Below are 22309 nucleotides of genomic sequence, written 5' to 3'. Positions count from 1 at the left end.
TTGTGCACAGGCAGATCAAAGTTTCACGGAGAGATGTCCTGATATTTTCCTCTAGAATTTGCTGGTGTAATTCACAGTTTGTTGATCCATTAATGATGGCAAGCCATCCAGATGCAGTAAAATAGGCCCAAACCATGATACTACCACCACCATGTTTCAGTGTTTTCTTTTCTCCAAACATAATGCCTCTCATTTAAACCAAAAAGATCTCTTTTGGTTTCATCCGTCCACAAAACATTGTTCCAATAGCCTTCTGGCTTGTCCATGTGATCTATAGCAAACTTCAGATATGCAGCAATGATCTTTTTGGACAGCAGCGGCTTTCACCTTGCAACCCTGCCAATGCACATGTTTTTGTTCAGTGTTCTCTTGAAGGTGGACTCATGAACATTAGTATTAGCCGTTGTGAGACAGGCCTGTAACTGCTTGGATTTTTTTTTCTGACCGTAACAGTGGTCTTCAACTTCCACCATTTGTACAGAGTCTGTCTAACTGACCAGTGATTGGTGGAGTCCAAACTCTTTAAAGATGGTTTTGTAACCTTTTCCAGCCTGACGAGCATCAACAACTCTTCTTCTGAGGTTCTCATAAATCTCCTTTGTTCGTGCCTGGACTCACTTTCTCAAATATGTGTTGTGACAATCAGACTATGATAGATGCCTTTCTTTAAATAAAACAGGGTAGTCACTCACACCTGTTTGCCATTCCATACCATTGATTGAAAACACCTGTCTCTAATTTCACCTTCAAATGATTGGCTAATCCTTAAGGTTCACATGCTTTTGCCAATCAAAGACAAACATTCAAGCACCACTGTACATATATCAGTCTTAAAGGCATGATGACAAAAGCAGCCTGTTTAATTCTAAGGGATAAAATGATGTAAAAATGACTGTTTTTGACTGCTTTCAGATATGCAAGGTTTTTTTATGACAGCGATTATAAGCCACTGAACCTGAAGCTCCAGGCTTACATTTGCACCTCAAAAGTTTGATCCCAATCAGTTAACACCCAGTTCCAGGACAGCACACAGAACCAATAGTAGGTTCAACAAAACAGACCTGTTCTATGTAACACACCTAGCAAGACCCCACACATCATTCCTTCAGTGATACAGCAGTCTGAGTTGAGCAGTGTTGCTGTAGGGGAAACCTTGGAATGTTAATGATGCAAAGAGCCAGTGAAGCCTGCGATAAATCAGAACTTTGTTTGTTTACCACATACATCAACATGTTTCAGAAATTTGTTTTGATGTTAGGTCACTAAAACATGATACATTCAACACAGATTACAATTTACACGTACATGTACACCGATCAAGCATAACATTCTGACCACCTCCTTCTTTCTACACTCATTGTCCATTTTATCAGCTCCACTTACTGTAAGGCTGCACTTTGTAGTTCTACAGTTACAGACTGTAGTCCATCTGTTTCTCTGATACTTTGTTAGCCCCCTTTTACCCTGTTCTTCAGTGCTCAGGACCCCCCATAGACCCTCACAGAGCAATCCCCAGAGCACAGCACATGACTGAGGTATCCTTGAGCAAGACACCTAACCCCCAACTGCTCCCCGGACGCTGCGGATTGGCCTGCCCACTGCTCCAGGCAAGTGTGCTCACTGCCCCCTAGTAAGTGTGTGCTTACTAGAGTGTATGTGGTGTTTCACTTCACGAATGGGTTAAATGCGGAGGTGAAATTTCCCCGTTGTGGGACTAATAAGGGTCACTTAATCTAATCTAATCTTTCACCCTGTTCTTTAGTGGTCAGGACCCCCATGGACCCTCACAGAGCAGGTACTATTTGGTGGTGGATCATTCTCAGCACTGCAGTAACACTGACATGATGGTGGTGTGCTAATGTGTGTTGTGGTGGTATGAGTGGATCAGACAGCAGTGCTGCTGGAGTTTTTAAACACTGCGTCCACCCACTGTCCACTCTATTAGACACTCCTACTTTGTCAGTCCACCCTGTAGATGTTAAGTCAGAGGCGATAGCTCATCTGCTGCTGCACAGTTTGTGTTGGTCTTCCTCTAGTCCTTCATCAGTGGTAACAGGACGCTGCCCACAGGACGCTGTTCACTGGATATTTTTGGTTGGTGGACTATTCTCAGTCCAACAGTGACACTGAGGTGTTTAGAAACCTCACTTTTCACAAATGTTAGAACAGAAGCAATTTAAGATTAGGAACATTGAGAAATTATCAAAAAAACATCTTGTACAGGGGATGCAACTGTGCTTGGATGTAAAAGGAGCCTCCAGGAGAGGCCGAGTCCTGTATCATTGATGATAAAGTCGAGGCTTGCCACTTTGCCCAAAATGCATCTGCAAAAACAGTTCAAGAATGATGTTCTTCATCCAAGGCTTGCAAGGATTTTAGGTATTTCACCCGTTACTGAGTGTAACATTCAGGGAATTCTGAGAAATCTCTGTGCATAAACCACAATTGAATGTCCATGATTTTCAACCCTTCGGGAGGCACTGCACTAATAACTGACGTTTCTGTGATGGAGATGACCACATGGGCTCGGGAACACCTTGACAAACCAATGTCATTGAACACCATTTGTTGTTGCATCCACAAATAAGTTGTACTTAATTGTGCACCATGGAATTTATTTGTCAGCAGCATCCAGAGGAGTGATGCATGTGTATTGTGTTCTAACCTTTCAGGTTACTTATGGAAATAAGGAACATGGTGGTGTCTGGGCCAAAGAAAAGGGCCATCCAGATTGTTATCAGTGTAAAGTACCAAAGTCAGTGTCTGTCATGGTGTGGGTATAGGGAGCAATGGTCCAAACTGTGAAAGCACCATTAACACTGAACACATTTTAGAGAAACATATCGCTGTTGTTGGAACAAAACCTTGTATCTCCATGGTTTCTGACATCATTTAAAAAAGCTTGTTGTTCTTTACATTGTTTATAAATTTCATGATGAATGGACTAAAAGAAACGGCATAAAAATGACTTGGAAAAACGTCTGGTTCCACTTACATTAAAAGTAAAGTAATTTTTTCCTTCTCCTGTAAAGTTACAATTTTGGCAATACAGGGTTTTGTTCTGACAACAGCAATATGCTGCCTTTTAGATGCCATCTTTCATTTCCATGCCATTCATGCATATGTCAACATGACAATGGCAAGCAAGACAGAGTCAGAGAGTGTGGGTGAAAATGTCTGCAAAACAACTTTCACAACTGGATTAATTTGTATCTTCAGTCTCCAAAATGTTCATTAAGTGCTGTTAAATGTTGTATTTTAGATGCTGGTCAGCGGCAGTGGAAACAGTTAGCCTGATCATCACCAAAACCAGCATGTTTTGTGGGTTGGATGTTGGTGTGCTGGTCAACCAGCATGTCCGTGCTGGGTGAACAGCTAAAATAGCACCAGACTAGCATGAACCGACAAAAATCAGCTTTGACCAGATGGAATTCAGATGGAATAAGGTGTTTTTTCAGCAGGGTGACCAGACAAATAATGACTCAAGCAACCATATACACATCATTCAGACATTTTTATCACAAACAGCAACAGAAACTGGCTCCATCACTGAGTCAACATCCAAACTGGCTCTATCACTGAGTCAAGTCAGTGACAGAATGCTTCACGTCTGTTGCCAGAATGTGCGCTCATCATTGCAACGTCATCTTTGTTTACAAACTTTGATAGCACAGAGCATGCAGCAGATAACTTAAACACAAAGCCACAAAACCATGGTAGATTTCTCTGAAATGCCCTCCGTCTATGCCCCATGCACACACCTGTACACCTGCAAAGATATTGTAATTACATGCATGGTCAAGCACTGTAATACCGTAGAATGTACATGTGTACTCATCGCTCTCCCAAAAAAACCACCCACACAATCATATACACACATTCCACTGTCTCTCACACACACCCTGTCCCACAGGACAAACAGATGGAGGGGCAGAGGAGTGCAGAACAACACTCTCTCTTTCTCTCTCCTGCTTTCTCTTTCTTTTGTGCGATGGATGCACTGTAAGTCTATCCCTTGCTAATTGCCAGAGTGGTTCAAACACAAAGTCGGCTGCTGTAACTCAACCCCACAGGATGTTGTATGGTCCGAAACATTTACAACGTGTTACATTTCCTCCACAGCACACAGAAAATGTGTGTGTGTGTACGTGTGTGTGTGTGTGTGTGTGTGTAAGGGAGGGTGTTTATGTCCGCTGAACCAGTTGCATGTTTTGAAACACTGGGCAGATAATCCATCAAGCACTTGCTAATTCAGTGATATCTACAAGATCAGCAGTCCAGCGCTCACTGGAGCAGACACAGGCAGAAAGGTAATGAATTCAGTCCAATTGAAATGCATGAGAGGACAAAGATCATTATCTCACACTGGCTGGAGGTCGCAGTGCTGAACCAGGCAGGAGGAATTGGTTTGGTGAAAAAATCTAACGCACAGTTTCTTCCTTGGTCAGTCAGCCAAAATACGCTTGGTGGCTAAAGTTTGCTTCTTTAGTTTTGCTCGAATAAATGCTGAAAAGTTAGGGCCACACATGGTTGCAAGATTTTAGCTGTGTCAAAACCAGACAGGCCTTGTTGGTGTGTTTTGTCTGTCTTTTATGGCATATCTTCCCCTTTTTTGTTGTGTGTTTTAAATATTTAATAATTAATAATAATAGTTAATAATTGTCTATTTCTTTTTGAAAAGCCTCGAAAAGCCTTGAAAAGCTTCAAAAAGACGTAGCTTGCCTGGTTCCATTCATTACAAGGACAAATCAGATGCATTCCTGTTAAAAATGTAAATCTTGATGAGAAATCGCTTGTGCTTATTTTCATTAAATTCCTGTGTCTGTGCAGTCAGTATGTGAGGAAATCAGGATTTCGCTGCTTTCGGAACAAAACCTTGTATCTTGATTTTTGTAATTTTTCAGTTTTTGACATAATATGAAAATACCCATAGTCCTATATTGTGTCTAATTTTCATGATGAATGGACCAAAACAAACAACCTAAAACTACCTGGAAAAAAGTCTGGTTCCTTTGACTTCTATTAAAAGTAGAGTATATTTTTAACTTCTACTGTAAAGTTACAATTTTGGAGATATGTCATGATTGGCCCCTCCCAGTTATCCATGTGCTTGTGTTTTGGTCTTCCATGTGCTTTTGTTCATCTTCCCAGTCCGGCCCCCATGTTTTCAGACTCCGCCCTGATTGTTACCACCTGTGCTTTCCACCTGTGTCCTGTTATCCCTCGTTATCTCTGTAGTATTTAATCCCTGTGTTTTTCCTAGTTGTTTGTTGGTCTTTGTATCGTTTGTGCTGATTGTATTCTTTGTATTGTTTGAGTTGTTGGATGTATTGTTTGTCTTGTTTGATATGTTTGAAATGTTTGAAGTGTTTGATGTGTTATATGGTGTTTGATTTTCCGGCCCCCGTTGTTTGTTTAACCTGTTCAATTTTCTTTATGTCTGTACCTCCTTCTCTCCATGTTGGCTCTCTGACCCTGGACCATCTCGATCCTGATTATGGATTTGCCCTCAATAAATCTCGTTTATCTCTGCATGTGCATCCGCCTCCTCATCGCTCCCCAGCATTACAAGATATGAGGTTTTGATCCGACAGCAGCAATTTGTTCTTTGCGATTACTGTCTATTTGCGGAGAAAGCAGTGCTGCCATTACCCCATCTCCAGTAGGAGCAATTATCTAGGAACCAAAAAGGAGCGCATTGTTTCACAGTGGTGGAGATAAAGTGCATACTCTGCTGCTCCATGCTCAGTTCCTATTGGTAGTCGTCATATTGCTTTGTTGTTTTTAATTCTGGACATGCACATTTGTTTCTGCTTTGTTCGTATGTAAAGCGCACAATGGATGCACATAAAGCACTTTGAGTTGTAGGAGAAGGTACTATATATAAATAAAATGTATTATGAGTAAAATGTATTATTACTGTTTGTAGCGCGATGTATGTTTGTCCATACAGGCAGGTCTATTTAATACTAATTTGTCTTTCATTACTTCTTAATTATTTTAGCTTTGTAGCTCCAGTGCAAAAGTAAATAAACACACTTCAGACGCCAAACATGTCTGGGCTGATGGACTCCATTTGGGGTAAAGGGGAAAAATGTGCACATGTTTCCATTGTTCCTTTAGGAGAAGCGAGTATGGGTGAATACTCAATGGATCAGTGCTTCCGGTGCTTTTGCAGACGTCACTTGCTCTGAACAATGAGATCTAATGGAACATCTCAAATCAAGTGAGCACTGTGGAACACTGTGGACATGACATGGAATAACAGTTCAGCTGCCTTGAAGAAGAATCCAAACCCTGTACAACAGCGGCTCCAAATCAGCCGAGCAAAACTAAACAATGAATTCATTTCCGCAACATGGTATTGAACCCACATCTGCAGCGGAAGAGGACTTGTGTAACTGAAACAGTAACATGATACAGCTTGTAAAGCTAGTCAGGTTTACTTTGTCACACGATGGTGATGCAAAAGCCTTTCTGTTGGCCAAAGATCAAACGAGCCTGTTGGTTAAGTATCTCTCTAAAGACTGCTAGCACGTGATGCAGTTCATGTGTGAGTACTAAACTTGAATAAACAATAGTAGCTTTTTTAACTTTTTAACTGTTTGTCATTTTTGTTATTTACACTTACATATAATTGTGAAGTTTCTATGTTGGTTATTATTCAATTTAAATATGATTCATTGCATTTTAAAGGGCCTGTATTTTGGAAAACCACCATTTCTTCACATTTTTTTAAATACATATTGTCCATATACTGATCAGGCATAACATTCTGACCACCTCCTTGTTTTTACGCTCATTGTCCATTTTATCAGCTCCACTTACTGTATAGCTGCACTTTGTAGTTCTACAGTTACAGACTGTAGTCCATCTGTTTCTCTGATACTTTGTTAGCCCCCTTTCACCCTGTTCTTCAGTGCTCAGGACCCTAATGGACCCTCACAGAGCAGGTACTGTTTGGGTGGTGGATCATTCTCAGCACTGCAGTAACACTGATGTGGTGGTGGTGTGTTGGTGTGTGTTGTGCTGGTCTGAGTGGATCAGATACAGCAGTGCTGCTGGAGTTTTTAAACAGGTCAGTGTGTGTGTGTGTGTGTGTGTGAAAACTAAGCTGCAAAATTAGCTCATTTTAAACTAGCTTTTTGTGATTTCACAGAAAACCTATTCTATTTACATATGTTTGCTTATTCATCCTATGGCAGTTTAGCCCTGCCCATTTACACTGAAGTTATATATTTGCAGCCAAGATGACCTTTTGAATGTGGTACAAAACAGGGTAGCCAATGAGAACAGAGTCTTAAAGGCACAGTAACAAAACAGCCTATTTAATAAAAATGTGAGGTAAAATGAGTTTGGAAAATGGTAATGTTGCATAAAAAGATGTAGATTATGAGCCCTTCAGGGACCATATAAAGCACAAATAAACACAAACATGCATCTAAAACATGTATTAAATTTTTTTTCTCCATTTAAAATTCCTTTCAGTGCACTGCGATCAGTAATTGAGCACAGGCCCCACAGGACCACAGCAGGAAGGCATAAGGCACAAAACTAAAAAGCACCAGAAAAACATCAGCGGCAGCTGTTTCTATGCAGAGATCCTGCCATGTTAAATCTCATCCTACTCTCTGGGACACTTTCATTATAAAATCAGACTGTCTGACTGCGTGATTCTTCGGGGAGAGTTGATGAAGGCCGAGAAACTGAACTGACTACATAGTTGGTTTCATTTCCTGCCTATTATTTCTGAGTAGACAAAACATAATCAGGGCTTAGGGCTTGTAAAATTAGCCACCAATCGTAACTAGCAATAGAACTTTAACTGGCCTCGTCTCACAAACGCGATTATGTCATTATGTTATCATTATGAGCTTATATGACTGCTGAGCTGTTATAGAGTATTAAATTCTACAAGGCAATAAAAGTTCTAAATTCAAACAGATGAATTTGAAGAATTTGGAGAGAGAGACCATAATTCTGAATGAATCAGGCCAATAAAAAGCGCTGTGGTTTGTGATAAGCCCTGCATCAGCCGTTATACAGCCAGCGTCGAGGCTGCTTATCCATCAGAAAGTTCAGCGGCAGCTCAGTGTGAGGTCTAGCCTCCACACTCTCCTTTACATTCAAGCCTGTTTCTCATCAGTCACCAAACAAACTGAAATAAACCCACTGTTCCCATAATGAAGGCATTTCTACAATCAATGGCTCCTCCCCAGTCTCGTAAATCGCTCTCCACATCTCATTTAGCCCAAAACTCAACTTCCCATGCGTGTCAGGTCTGCAAGATCGAGCGATAGTCTGGCAACAAAACACATGTACCAAATATAATTGATCAGCCAAGTCATGTCTGGTGTCTGAAAATTGCTTCTTTAGTTTTAGCACTGAAGCTATGAGGCTAATGAGCTAATGTGGCTAACAAGAAAGGAAAACTTGTGAACACCAGTTAACATTGTGCTAACTGCCGGTTGAAATTACTTCGATTTTTTTTCAAAAGCTCAAAATGTGTAAGATGTAAACAGAGTGGTTCAGAGTGCTTTGGTGTGAAATGCTCTGTTCTAGAGAAACGTACAGTCATAGTTGTTCACAGTGGTGGTGATGGGAATTAGACGTCCACCTCTAAAAGCTCCCTCACAGAAACACTACAGGAAATTAAGATTAAGAGACCCTTATTAGTCCCACACGTTGGGGGTTAGGTGTCTTGCTCAAGGACACCTCAGTCATCTGCTGTCGGCTCTGGGGATCGAATCGGCGACCTTCTGGTCACAAGGATGGTTCCCTAACCTCCAGCCCACGACTGCCCCGGTTATGAATGTTTATGAATTCAGTGCCTGATGACTGAGACACTGTTTTCAGATACTTTTGAGGAGACGTTGATCCATAACCAATTCACTGGATTCATGCAGGGTGCTGTGAGGCAAAATAGTGCCCAAAGAAAACTTTTTTTTTTTAGATTTTCCACTATTTTCCATCATCAACATTCCATATAAACACTCAAGACGTGTGTAGGTTCACTGGTGATTTCGGATAGTAAATAAAATGGCTATATTTCACCTCAAGACAGCTCTGAATAACTGCTGTCAAGTTGACCAAACGTACACAGACATTGGTGGAATTCCCCTTTGAAATGTGTGGAGTTGTTCAGTAATTTTTAATATACTTTAGTATGAGGTTTCTCACCCTGTATGACTATTACCTATAAACAAGGACTAAAGTACATTCGCATAGCTAAAGACAGCAGCATCCATCTTAAAGCCTGACATTTTAATTGCTTGTTAGCCCTGTTAGCCCCAAAACTCTTGAGCAAAACATGTCTTGGCTGATGGACTACTAAGAGATAAAGTACTAATATTTATGTAGTTTAGATATTTGGCCAAATATCAAATCCAAAGTTTAAATAATATAATATACAGTATGAACAGTTCTACTGAACTCAAACTGCCGTCATGCAGCTGTGAAAAAGAATCATAAAAAAAACAATAATAGAAGAAATAATAATAGAAAAAACAATTAAGTGTTCAGACCTTTACAAGGATTGTGTTACTATCTAATTAAACTAAATACCGTATTAGATATATCACTAAGCCAAATGTGTACAAAGACATTATGTATAGGTTATGGGTATTAGGAGGTGACTGTCCCAAACCTCATAAAAAGTAATACTTTAAAACTTGCAAAGAAAGTATGAAAAATGAAAAAAAAGAAAATAATTCTGATTTTTTTTTAAAAATTATTTTAGTGAATGTTAAAGATTTAAATTTCACAGTTTTATCACAGTGTAATTTGTAAATAAACTTAATTTTAAAAAATTCTGTCACACATTTTCATGTCATTACCAAAACACAGGATTTTACTATGAGGGCCATTTTCCTTCCTTACAGTAGGAAGGAAGGCTGCATCCCTGTCCACCTTGGCCACATGGTGAGCAGTTAGATCCCATTGTATTGAAGTTCATTTGTCCCAAAGCCTGAAAATCAGTGTGGAACTTTCTGTAATTAAGTGCATTTTTATTGTTTTAATGAAAAATATGATGATTTTATGTGTGAACGGCTGTTCAAAGCTGTGTTTGCTGGTCATGTACTGTCTGTCTTTTTTGAGTTCTGCTCAAAATGAGCTAAATTTGTCACTACAGAAATATTTGGTATTTTGTTTGGGTGTTGCGATTGTTTTAATAATGACAACATGGAATGGTCAGCCATTTGTTTTAGTAAAATAAACACAATTAAGGTATTACAATGGTTTAAAATGTCCACAATGTGCTTTCAACTCTGTAGCAATGCAGTAGAATGAGCCGTATGTCTGAGAGATGATCTTGGACACGCGTGTATCCTGTTCTGTATGCGTTCTGTGTGAGAATATATGAAGTGCTCTGGATCTCAGTGGCCTCTGACTTTACTGCATGGCTATGAAATCCAATTTCAGGCTTCACTGGCCTCCCTAATGGCTTCAAACACCGGGGCGGTGTGTGAATAACAGGCTGCGAAGCAAAGAACATCCCCACAGAAGAGCAGGACAGAGACACCAGAGACACATCTATCAGCAGTGCTGTACCCATCAGTGACCCCTGACCTTTGACTTCTACCTCTGCCAGCCACGGTGGCTGCTGTCGGGGCAGTTAATTAGGTCAGACCGCGGCGAGCTGAGCTGTGTGACTGAAATTGGAAACACATGCGAAGGCCCAGTGTGGTCCAGAGGAGGGAGGTAATGGTGCTGGAGCTGGGCTGGGGTAAAGGGGTTCAGGGTGGAGGGGGTAAAAGAGCTTTTGAGGCTTGACTAAGAAGGAGAAAATGGGATTAGTGCGGAAGAAGGAGAAATGGATGTAATTAAGGTATGACACTGCATTGCAGAGAGTTCTAACCTCAGGCATGACAGAGCATTTTGTGTGTATGTGCTTGTTTTCATACACATCAAAGACTGAAAGAAATCTAGAGAACAGCAGGCCTAACTTTCAGGACCAACTCAATGCATCTTTATATGGCGCATTTTTTTGTACATATTTATTTGAGAGAGAGGAGGAAATCAGCACCTTCAGATCTGAAAACATCCACAGGTGTTTCTGTCCATCCTTCCACTGTGAAACGATGACTCAGCGCTGTGGGTCTGAAAGGATGTGTAGCTGTTCAAGAAGAACCTCACTGAGAAAAGGAGACGGACACATCAAACAAAGAAGCTGAACAACGGACTGACCACCCCAGAGTCCAGACCTCAACACCACTGAATGTGTTTGACTACTTCAGGAAATCATCAACCAGCTTCTAAGACTGAACTTTGAAGGTGTGTCTGCAGATTCTTTGAGGAACTGGAAGTGAGTCTCCTGAAAAGAATGGAGGCTGTATTAAAGGTAAAGAGTGAAACACTAAACACTCACACAGCTGATATTAAATTTAGCTGTTGAGGCTTTCTGCAGTTTTTGGTTAAATATATTTCTGCTTTCTTCCAGGTGCAGATGACTGTAAATTAAACAAAGAGTGGTCTCTGACTTTTGCACAGTACTGTATATATAATACATTACATTGCATTTTGGGTTCTTTCATGTGTCATACATATGGGACCTTTGTATGCTAAACGTCCTGACATTGTATTAAAAACAAGTGTGTGTGTGTGTGTGTGTGTGTGTGCGCTAGCCTCCATGACAGCCCTACCATTTTCAATAATTGCCACAATAGCTGCATAGCAGATCGTAATTGCATGGTTATGGTGTGAGGTGGGATTTCTATAAAAATAAACATTGGTCATATTCATACCACAACGGAAACATTTAAAGGGAAAGAAAAAACCGGAGTCATGAATGGAGACGGCGGAGATGGTTCTACAGGGGTCAGATTAGTTTCTGCCCCGTTCACCATAAATGATGTCTTTAATGTGTTGCTTTTCCTGTTTTGTGTTCATATTCACTCTCAGCCACAGCAATAACATAATGTTATTATATCTGAATCAGTCTCACTTGTAGGTCATTGAAACAAGCAGAGAAATTGTTTGGAAACTTTCACCACATTGAATTTGAATTTGATTAAAAGTCACTGGCATGCTGTGCTGCAGAAACAAAGACAACCATTCTTTATAGCAGGGCTGCCCAAAGTGTGGCAAGGACGTCTGTTTTGACCAGCCAGAAAGTCATATATATTTATATATATGTTGTGTTATTTTTTTTCTGTATAATATTATTATTTTATTTGACTGCTGTTCTGATCCCTCTATTTCACTTCTTGTCATATTCCCTTTATATTACTTTATGGCTTCATGTGAGTGGGCAGTTATCCAGCACTTCACTGCTAGTTGTACCGTGTATAACTATGTATGTGACACACACACACACACACACACACACACACACACACACACACACACACACACACACCACACTCTCACCTAGGGGCAATTTAGCATGTCCAAATATATATACTATCAGATACTTTTATTATTAGGTGAATGCTACATTCTATCAGGTAGGCACAAGATACTATCAGGTTAGTGCTAGATACTGTCAGGTGAGAGCCAGATACTATCAGGTTGGTGCCAGATACTGTCAGGTGAGCATCAGATACTATCAGGTGGGAGCCAGATACTATCAGTTGTGCACAAGATACAGCCAATGGTATCCAGTGCTCACCAAATAGTTTCTGGTGCTCACCTGATAACATTTGGTGCTCACATGATTGTATCTGGTGTTAACTAAAAAGTAACTAACAGGTAAGTGCCAGATATTATTGGTTTGGTGCCAGACACTGTCAGGTGAGCATCAGATACTATCAGGTGGGAGCCAGATGCTATCAGGTGAGTGCTAGATTCTGTCAGGTGAGAGCCAGATACTATCAAGTGAGTGCTAGATACTATCACAAGAGCACCAGATACAGCCAATAGTATCTAGTGCTCACTGAATAGTTTCTGGTGCTCACCTGATAACATTTGGTGCTCACATGGTTGTATCTGGTGTTACCCAAAAAGTATCTGCTGCTTACCAAATAGACCAAAAAGTATCTGGTGCTCACCTGATAATATCTGGTGAGCACTTGATAGTATGGTGAGCACATTGCAGGATGTGGTGTTCTACAGATTTTTACCTTTAAAAAAATACAGCATGTCTTTTCAGAGTCTGCAAAAATCTATTTTTAATGTATTTTGGTAACAAATACTGTTGAATGTTCTAAAATACCTTTTTAAATATACATTTAAAACCTGCTTACTGTCTTTATGTATATACTCTTTTGTTTTGTGGCCTTTGGCCCACTACAAACTCTGCACTTTGGCCCCCCCAGAACAAGAAAATTGGGGACCCTGCTTTGCAGTTCTGCCACTGGTCAGATGTCAATGCAGCATGTAAGTAAAAAGCACATGTGATTAATTGCATAACTATGTTTTTAAATATGTAATGTCTGTATTATGTTATTATAACTGAGCAATATATCAAAAGTAATAACTCTTGATTTCTAAGAGTAAAGCACCTCAGTATGTGGAAGAACCAGCTTGATGCTGGTATTAGTGGCATTATTACTCTTTTATTGCTAACAGTGAACCAAGTGAAATGAGAAGGATTAGGTTGTAAATATGCACTCTTTTGTCAGTGAAACAGTGTGCACTCTCCTCTGTGTGTGTGTGTGTGAGTGAGAGAGAGAGAGAGAGAGAGAGAGAGAGAGAGAGAGAGAGAGAGAGAGGAGTGCCAACAATCTGTGGCATAGGGTGTAAAAATGACGCTTGAGTAAACGAGAATTGCTGGTTTACATTATTAACACTGACTCTGACTTTCTCTGAATGGTGACTTAAAGGGGATTGGTTAACTGTTGAGAACCTTACTGACAAAGATTCCTTTACAGTGATGGTGATGGGAACCAGGGGTCACCATGTCTACAACACAAATAGAGCCATTTATTTACTATCCAAAACCACCAGTGAACCTACACAAGTCCTCTGAGTTTATATGGAATGTAGATGATGGAAAATAGTGGAAAATCTGAAATAATGAGTTTTCTTTGGGGACTATTTTGCTGTAAAAAAACCCTGCATGTACCTCTCCCCATAAATGGGTATTAAAAAACCTAATTTAGGCAGAAAACCTTCCTTTAACTATAATAAAACAATATCGCAGTCATGAGGCAGTGAATTCATAACCATTTCCTATAATAACTTTCTGTGAGGGAGCTTTTAGAGGTGGACGTCTGGTTCCTATCACCACCACTGTGAACAGTTGTGACAGTTCAAGTTTCTCTAGAACGAAACATTTCACATCAAACCCCTCTGAAAAACTTTGCTGATATCTTACTGCATGAATTTTAGTGCATCAAAAATGGGTGGCTTGTCCCTGTAGTGAGTGTCAGTTAGTGAATGAGTGAGTGTGAAGGTGTGAGTCAGGGTGTGTGTGTGCCTGTATGTACAGTGCATATATCCTCAGTCTTTGTTTGTGAAAAGCACTTTTGTCACTCAGTGTGAGTTTTTATCCGAGTCCTTTCCTCCACACTTTTGTTCATCTGTCATCTCTCTCAGTACCTCAGCCTCCTCTTTCACTCACTCTCTCTCTCTCTCTCCCTCTTTCTCAGCGATAGGCCCTGGGGCTGAAATAACTAAGTGCATACAGGGCGTGTTGAGACACAGCCGGAGACGCAGAATGATGGGAGGGAGGGAGAGATTACGAGTGAATGACACCGAATGCCATGAGGGAGGAATACCACAGTGGAGGATTTTGGAGATTTTTGGAGATACTTGTTTTGTTTTTTGGAACAGCAGCCATATGTATATACATTTTGTTTTGGTCCATTATTCATGAAATTTACAAAAAAATGTAAAGGCCAACATGCATTTCAAATTATGGCAAAAACTGAAAAACAACAAAAATGAAGATACAATGTTTTACTGGAGCTGTCCTTTACACTGTGTCAAACCTTTATGATGAATGGAGCAATAGAAATGCTCCAAAATCATTTGGGAAAAGGTTCTCCTGTAAAGGGACCATTTTGGAGATACTTAGTTTTATTTTTTGGAACAGCAGTCATGTATGTATATATATATATATATATATATATATATATATATATATATATATATATATATATATATATATATATAGATATATATAGATATATAGATATATATATATGGGCCATATCATTTTTACATGTAGACACTTGGAAACAGGAAATTCCTTTTCATTTAGGCTTAAGCCTAATTGAAGTGTCTGGGAAGCTGCCCTATAGATGTGTATATATATCCTGACATTGTATAAAAACAAACCTGTGAGCAGGGTTGTGACAGCGCCTGAAACATTTGCAGTTTACTTTCTCAAAATTTGTAGCTAACTACAATTTAGCTGCTTTTCCAGAAAGAGTAGCGGCTACTTACTGCAATTGTCAGAAAGTTTGTTTGTGAATCTCCACCTGACACACTAAGCAGGTCCAACTGACAGTGTGAACAGGACACTGCATTTAATCCTGTGCCAGAAAGAAACACAGTTCAAAATAGCTGCAAATATACAAACCAAAAGTGTAACCAACAATCGAACTTACACACTCAAAGGCGTGATATCCAACAAAAATTAAGACTAAAGGTGAAGTCAATCATTCCAGACTTTTCCTAAAAAATCAACAAAAATAACCAAATACAAACCAGAGAATTTGTGCAAAACATCGTCAACTGTAGAAATAAAACTCCAATTTAAACATTTCAGCAAGATGTACAGACACGACATTCAGAGACTTTATTAAACTTCAGCAACACTTTAGCCTCAAAATCCTCATCAGTGACTCTGACTCTTGGGGTGAGAATCAGGCCTGAATACTCTCTCCACTGCTGCAGAGCTGTTGCGGCTCCACAGCAGAACTAGATTTTTAGGTAAAATAATCCTCCTTTGCTGTAAAATCGTTATAACACACAGTTCTAACACAGTTCTCATAATAAATGGTCTCAAACGCTGGAGTTAATGTAGAACTGCTAATTCACCCTTTAACGATGAAGACTGACGCGCAGACTGCTGGTCACCATAGCAACGCTGATAACAAAACGGCAAAGAGAGAGATTTAAAACGAACATCAATAATTTGGAGATGAATGGACCTATTTGCATTTATAATCACTCAGCTGGTTTGCTGGTTTAATCTGCAGCAACTCGTGAAACTTAAGTCAGCTTCTCTTTCTCCTGCTTCTCATTCTAACTCTCCCGTTCCACCTTAAATATCGCAGCAGGACAATCTGGCACCTCAGGCACCATTTAAGGTGGAACAGGACAGTTCGAATGAGAAGCTGGAGAATGAGAAGCGACTTTAGCTTCACAAAAAAGTCGAACATTGAGGGATATTTTACAAGAAAGTCGTGGGAGAAGTCTCCTGAGATGTGAGAAAAGCGGCTACTGCTGAGTTTAAGGTTAAAGCAGAGCAGAGTGAGTCTGAGTTTGTGTTTATATCATATCTTTAGCCTGGATTAGCACATCAGCACAGACTGAGACATACAGCCAACATAGTAAGATGGACATAAAATGTCGTGCCTCCCAAGGTGGTTTAATTTTTGGCGAAAGGACATTGGCTCTTCTTAACATTTCGGCTGTGACCCCTGAGTTAAGCCTGCTAGTAAGTGGTGATCAGCGTGTGACCATTTGCTCGAACTGTCTGCACAGTCATCACCAGTCCAGTTAACGGCCGCATTCTATGGCTCATTTTTTGTCGTGAAATTGTAGTGAAAATTATTGCTATAGCTACAAAAATGTGTAGGTAGGTACAAAAAGTAGCGTGCTACTTAGCTACTCCACCATCCCTACCTGTGTGTGTGTGTGTGTGTGTGTGTGTGTGCGCCGACATGCAGCACCACATTGACTCTGCTCCTCATCTGAAAAACTCTTTTTTCTCTCTGAGTCTTTCTCTCATTCTTTCTCACCTATCTCTCCCATCCCAAAACTCTTTCATGGACACTCTCAGAGGGGCAGGGTTGTAACTCAACACTTCACTTCTTTGTACCCTTTCTTTTTCTTATCCTTTCATCTTTTTAAACTTGTGGGCGAGTGGGGGGGGGGGGGGTGACTGGGTTTTTGGTGGGATGGAAACTTCTGCGTGGTCAGGAAAAAAAGAAAAGGGGGGAAGAGAATATGAGTGAGAGAAGAAGAGAGAGAGAGAGAGAGATAGAGTGAAATAAGAGGTGGGCCATCGGTGTGGCTTAAGATGTCACATACTATGACTAACCCAGTGGAGCGTAGTTTAGGCCTATTTAGGTTTTACACTAACACTGAGCGTAAATACAGCTCCTCTTCTGCTGCAGGTCTCGCACTGTGGAGCGCCGCCTCACAACCAGCCACTTAAAGGTTTTTGAACTTGGAAAGTCCACACGGTTGCCCCCCTCCTTTTCTAACCACACTTTTAATCATCCGTGTCCCTGTTCCTCAGTTTCCCAGGGCAACCAAAATGATGTCTGTTTTCACAGGCGTGCAGATGAATTTACACGTTTCTGTAGCTGTCTGGAAATGTCTCCACTCATCATTATTAATGTACCTGGTAGACCATCAGACAGTGTTTCCTGCTGGCATTTGAGCCTTTGAGGATTTGGAGAATGAGATATACATCTAAATTACACCCTTCAGCTCTTTTAAAACACATACTGATGTTGTCAGAGTGGATCCAAACCATTTTGAATCTACATCTCTATTGATGCAGCTTATATTTAGTTTTAGGCTGTATGAGAGATTAGCATAAAGGTGATAGAGATTAGGCCCAAAAAGCCTGGACTGTCTTGGTGAAAGACTCAGCTGCTATGAAGAAAATCAGGCCTGTAAACTATAAACCAATGGGCTCATGACTAGGGGGGCTGGGGCTCCACTATAGAAGCTACTTTTTTAATGAAATACAGATTTATTGCATGAAACTTTGGAGATTGTTAACATATAAGACATTAACACTCTTACCCTGCTTACAAAAAGATCTATAGTAATACTACAAGGAATTCAACTTCTAAAGACCTGTATAAACTTTCTATAATAATCTATAATATTTTTGTCTTTGAGTACTCTCTCAGGAAAATGTTGTTGTGTAGTATCCTGGAATAAACTGTGATATCTGAATTCATAATATTCCAACAGAAATCCTGTAGAAAATCCTGTAAAGATCTTTTTCATAAGAGTCTATAGCAGTAATATAAATTAACACATCAATATAGACTGGTAAGTGCTTTACTATTCAGCACTGATAGGTGAGAATGTAATTACATTCTCTTACAGAAAAGTCACATTCATTTCAAACATATGTAATGCAAACACGTGAGACATAATGTAAATAATGTGATCACATGGCACAATCTGAATAACATGTGATCACATATGACAATGGGAATGACATGTCAGAACATATGCAATATGTAGTATGTAACTGTGTGACAATGTAAATAATGTGATTGTGTGATGGTGTAAAAATGTGATCACGTGTGATAATGTAAATAATGTGATCTTGTGTGACCGTGTAAATAATGTAATTATGCATGACAGTGTAAATAATGTGATTGTATGTGACAGTGTAAATAATGTGATCGTGTGTGACCATGGAAATAATGTGATTGTGTGGGACGGTGTGAACAATGGGATCGTGTGTGACAACATGAATAATGTGATTGTGTGTAACAGTGTATGTATAATGTGATCTTGTCTGACCATGGAAATAATGTGATCGTGTGACAATGTAAAAAAATGTGATTGTGTGTGACAGTGTAAATAATGTGATCTTGTCTGACAATGCAAATAATGTGATTGTGTGTGACAATGTAAAAAATGTGATCTTGTGTGACAGTGTAATGTGATCTTGTGTGACAGTGTAATGTGATCTTGTGTGACAGTGTAATGTGATCATGTGTGACAGTGTAAATAATGTGATTGTGTGTGACAATGTAAAAATGTGATCTTGTGTGACAGTGTAATGTGATCATGTGTGGCAGTGTAAATAATGTGATTGTGTGTGACAGTGTAAATAATGTGATCTTGTGTCACAGTGTAAATAATGTGATCGTGTGTGACAGTGTAATGTGATCATGTGTGACAGTGTAAATAATGTGATTGTGTGTGACAGTGTAAATAATGTGATCTTGTGTCACAGTGTAAATAATGTGATTGTGTGTGACAGTGTAAATAATGTGATCTTGTGTGATAGTGTAAATAATGTGATTGTGTATGACAATGTAAATACTGTGATCTTGTCTGACAATGTAAATAATGTGATCTTGTGTGACCACGGAAATAATGTGATCTTGTGTGACAGTGTAAATAATGTGATCGTGTGGGACGGTGTAAACAATGGGATTGTGTATGACCGTGTGAATAATGTGATTGTGTGTAACAGTGTAAATAATGTGATTGTGTGTGACAGTGTAAATAATGTGATCATGTGTGACAGTGTAAATAATGTGATTGTGTGTGACCACGGAAATAATGTGATTGTGTGTGACAGTGTAAATAATGTGATTGTGTGGGACGGTGTAAACAATGGGATCGTGTGTGACAACATGAATAATGTGATTGTGTGTAACAGTGTATGTATAATGGGATCTTGTCTGACCATGGAAATAATGTGATTGTGTGTGACAATGTAAAAAATGTGATCTTGTGTGACAGTGTAATGTGATCATGTGTGACAGTGTAAATAATGTGATCTTGTGTCACAGTGTAAATAATGTGATCTTGTGTCACAGTGTAAATAATGTGATTGTGTGTGACAATGTAAATAATGTGATCTTGTGTGACAGTGTAAATAATGTGATCATGTGTGACAATGTAAATAATGTGATTGTGTGTGACAGTGTAAATAATGTGATTGTGTGTGACAGTGTAATGTGATTGTGTGTGACAGTGTAAATAATGTGATCTTGTGACAGTGTAAATAATGTGATCATGTGTGACAATGTAAATAATGTGATTGTGTGTGACAGTGTAAATAATGTGATTGTGTGTGACAGTGTAATGTGATTGTGTGTGACAGTGTAAATATTGTGATCATGTGTGTCAGTGTAAATAATGTGATCGTGTGTGAGTGTAAAAAATGTGATCTTGTGTCACAGTGTAAATAATGTGATTGTGTGTGACAATGTAAAAAATGTGATCTTGTGTGACAGTGTAAATAATGTGATCATGTGTGACAGTGTAAAAAATGTGATCTTGTGTGACCATGGAAATAATGTGATCGTGTGTGACAATGTAAAAATGTGATCTTGTGTGACAGTGTAAATAATGTGATCGTGTGTGACAGTGTAATGTGATCATGTGTGACAGTGTAAATAATGTGATCATGTGTGACAGTGTAAATAATGTGATCTTGTGTGACAGTGTAAATAATGTGATCGTGTGTGACAGTGTAAATAATGTGATCTTTTGTCACAGTGTAAATAATGTGATTGTGTATGACAATGTAAAATATGTGATCGCATGTGACAGTGTAAAAAATGTGATCTTGTGTGAGTGTAAATAATGTGATCTTGTGTGACCATGTAAATAATGTGATTGTGTATGACAATGTAAAAAAAATGTGATTGTGTGTGACAGTGTAATGTGATCGTGTGTGACAGTGTAAATAATGTGATCGCGTGTGACAGTGTAAATAATGTGATTGTGTGTGACAATGTAAATAATGTGATTGTGTGTGAGAGTGTAATGTGATCGTGTGTGACAGTGTAAATAATGTGATTGTGTGTGGTAGTGTAAATAATGTGATCGCGTGTGACAGTGTAAATAATGTGATCATGATTGACAATGTAAAAGATGTGATCGCATGTGAGTGTAAATAATGTGATTGTGTGTGACAGTGTAATGTGATCATGTATGATAGTGTAACTAATGTGATCGTGTGTGATAGTGTAAATAATGTGATCGTGTGTGATAGTGTAAATAATGTGATCGTGTGTGACAGTGTAAATAATGTGATTGTTTGTGACAATGTAAAAAATATTATTGCGTGTGACAGTGTAAATAAAGTGATTGCGTGTGACAGTGTAAATAAAGTGATTGTGTGTGACAATGTAAAAAATATGATTGCGTGTGACAGTGTAAATAATGTGATTGTGTGTAACAGTGTAAATAATGTGATTGTGTGTGACAGTGTAAATAATGTGATCGTGTGTGACAGTGTAAATAATGTGATTGTGTGTGACAATGTAAAAAATATGATTGCGTGTGACAGTGTAAATAAAGTGATTGCATGTGACAGTGTAAATAAAGTGATCATGTGTGACAGTGTAAATAATGTGATTGTGTGTGACAGTGTAAATAATGTGATCGTGTGTGACAGTGTAAATAATGTGATTGTGTGTGACAATGTAAAAAATATGATTGCGTGTGACAGTGTAAATAATGTGATCGTGTGTGACAGTGTAAATAATGTGATTGTGTGTGACAGTGTAAAAAATATGATTGCGTGTGACAGTGTAAATAATGTGATCGTGTGTGACAGTGTAAATAATGTGATTGTGTGTGACAATGTAAAAAATATGATTGTGTGTGACAGTGTAAATAATGTGATCGTGTGTGACAGTGTAAATAATGTGATTGTGTGTGACAATGTAAAAAATATGATTGCGTGTGACAGTGTAAATAAAGTGATTGCGTGTGACAGTGTAAATAAAGTGATCGCGTGTGACAGTGTAAATAAAGTGATTGCGTGTGACAGTGTAAATAAAGTGATTGCGTGTGACAGTGTAAATAAAGTGATCGCGTGTGACAGTGTAAATAAAGTGATTGCGTGTGACAGTGTAAATAAAGTGATTGCGTGTGACAGTGTAAATAATGTGATTGTGTGTGACAATGTAAAAAATGTGATCTTGTGTTACAGTGTAAATAATGTGATCACGTGTAACAATGAAATCACAATTTTACATGACATAATGTGAACGTGATCACATGGCAAAATGTAAATAATGTGTTCATGTGTGACAATATTAACAATGTAATCAGGTGTAACAGTGTAAATGATGCTGTCTGGTCACATGTGACAATGCAAATAACGTGATGACGTGTGACCATGTAAATAATGCGATTTTGAAGACTTTGAATACTAATATGAGTTCATCCTCAAACTGCACATGTGGAAAGCGGGCAGATGCGCGAATCTCGGTGTGAGAAAACCACAAATGAAAAACTAGAACGTGAAGCAGTCCACACGTGAGAAAAATAAGGTGTGAAGCGTCTAAAAAATATTCGTGTGGTTACCCACAAGTGGAAGTCATGTGGTTTCTCCGTGAGCTCCGTGGTGCTGTGTGTGTGTGATAGGTGAAAGTTTTGTGCAGCGGATAGAGAAGAACTACACCCACAGCCAGCCAGCAGATGTTCCTCGTCCCTTTCTTCCCTCCTCATGTCTTCCTCCCCCCTCCTC

Source organism: Pygocentrus nattereri, chromosome 14 (assembly GCF_015220715.1).
Source record: "Pygocentrus nattereri isolate fPygNat1 chromosome 14, fPygNat1.pri, whole genome shotgun sequence".
In the NCBI taxonomy this organism is placed as follows: Eukaryota; Metazoa; Chordata; class Actinopteri; order Characiformes; family Serrasalmidae; genus Pygocentrus; species Pygocentrus nattereri.
Note: the sequence above shows the minus strand (reverse complement) of the source record.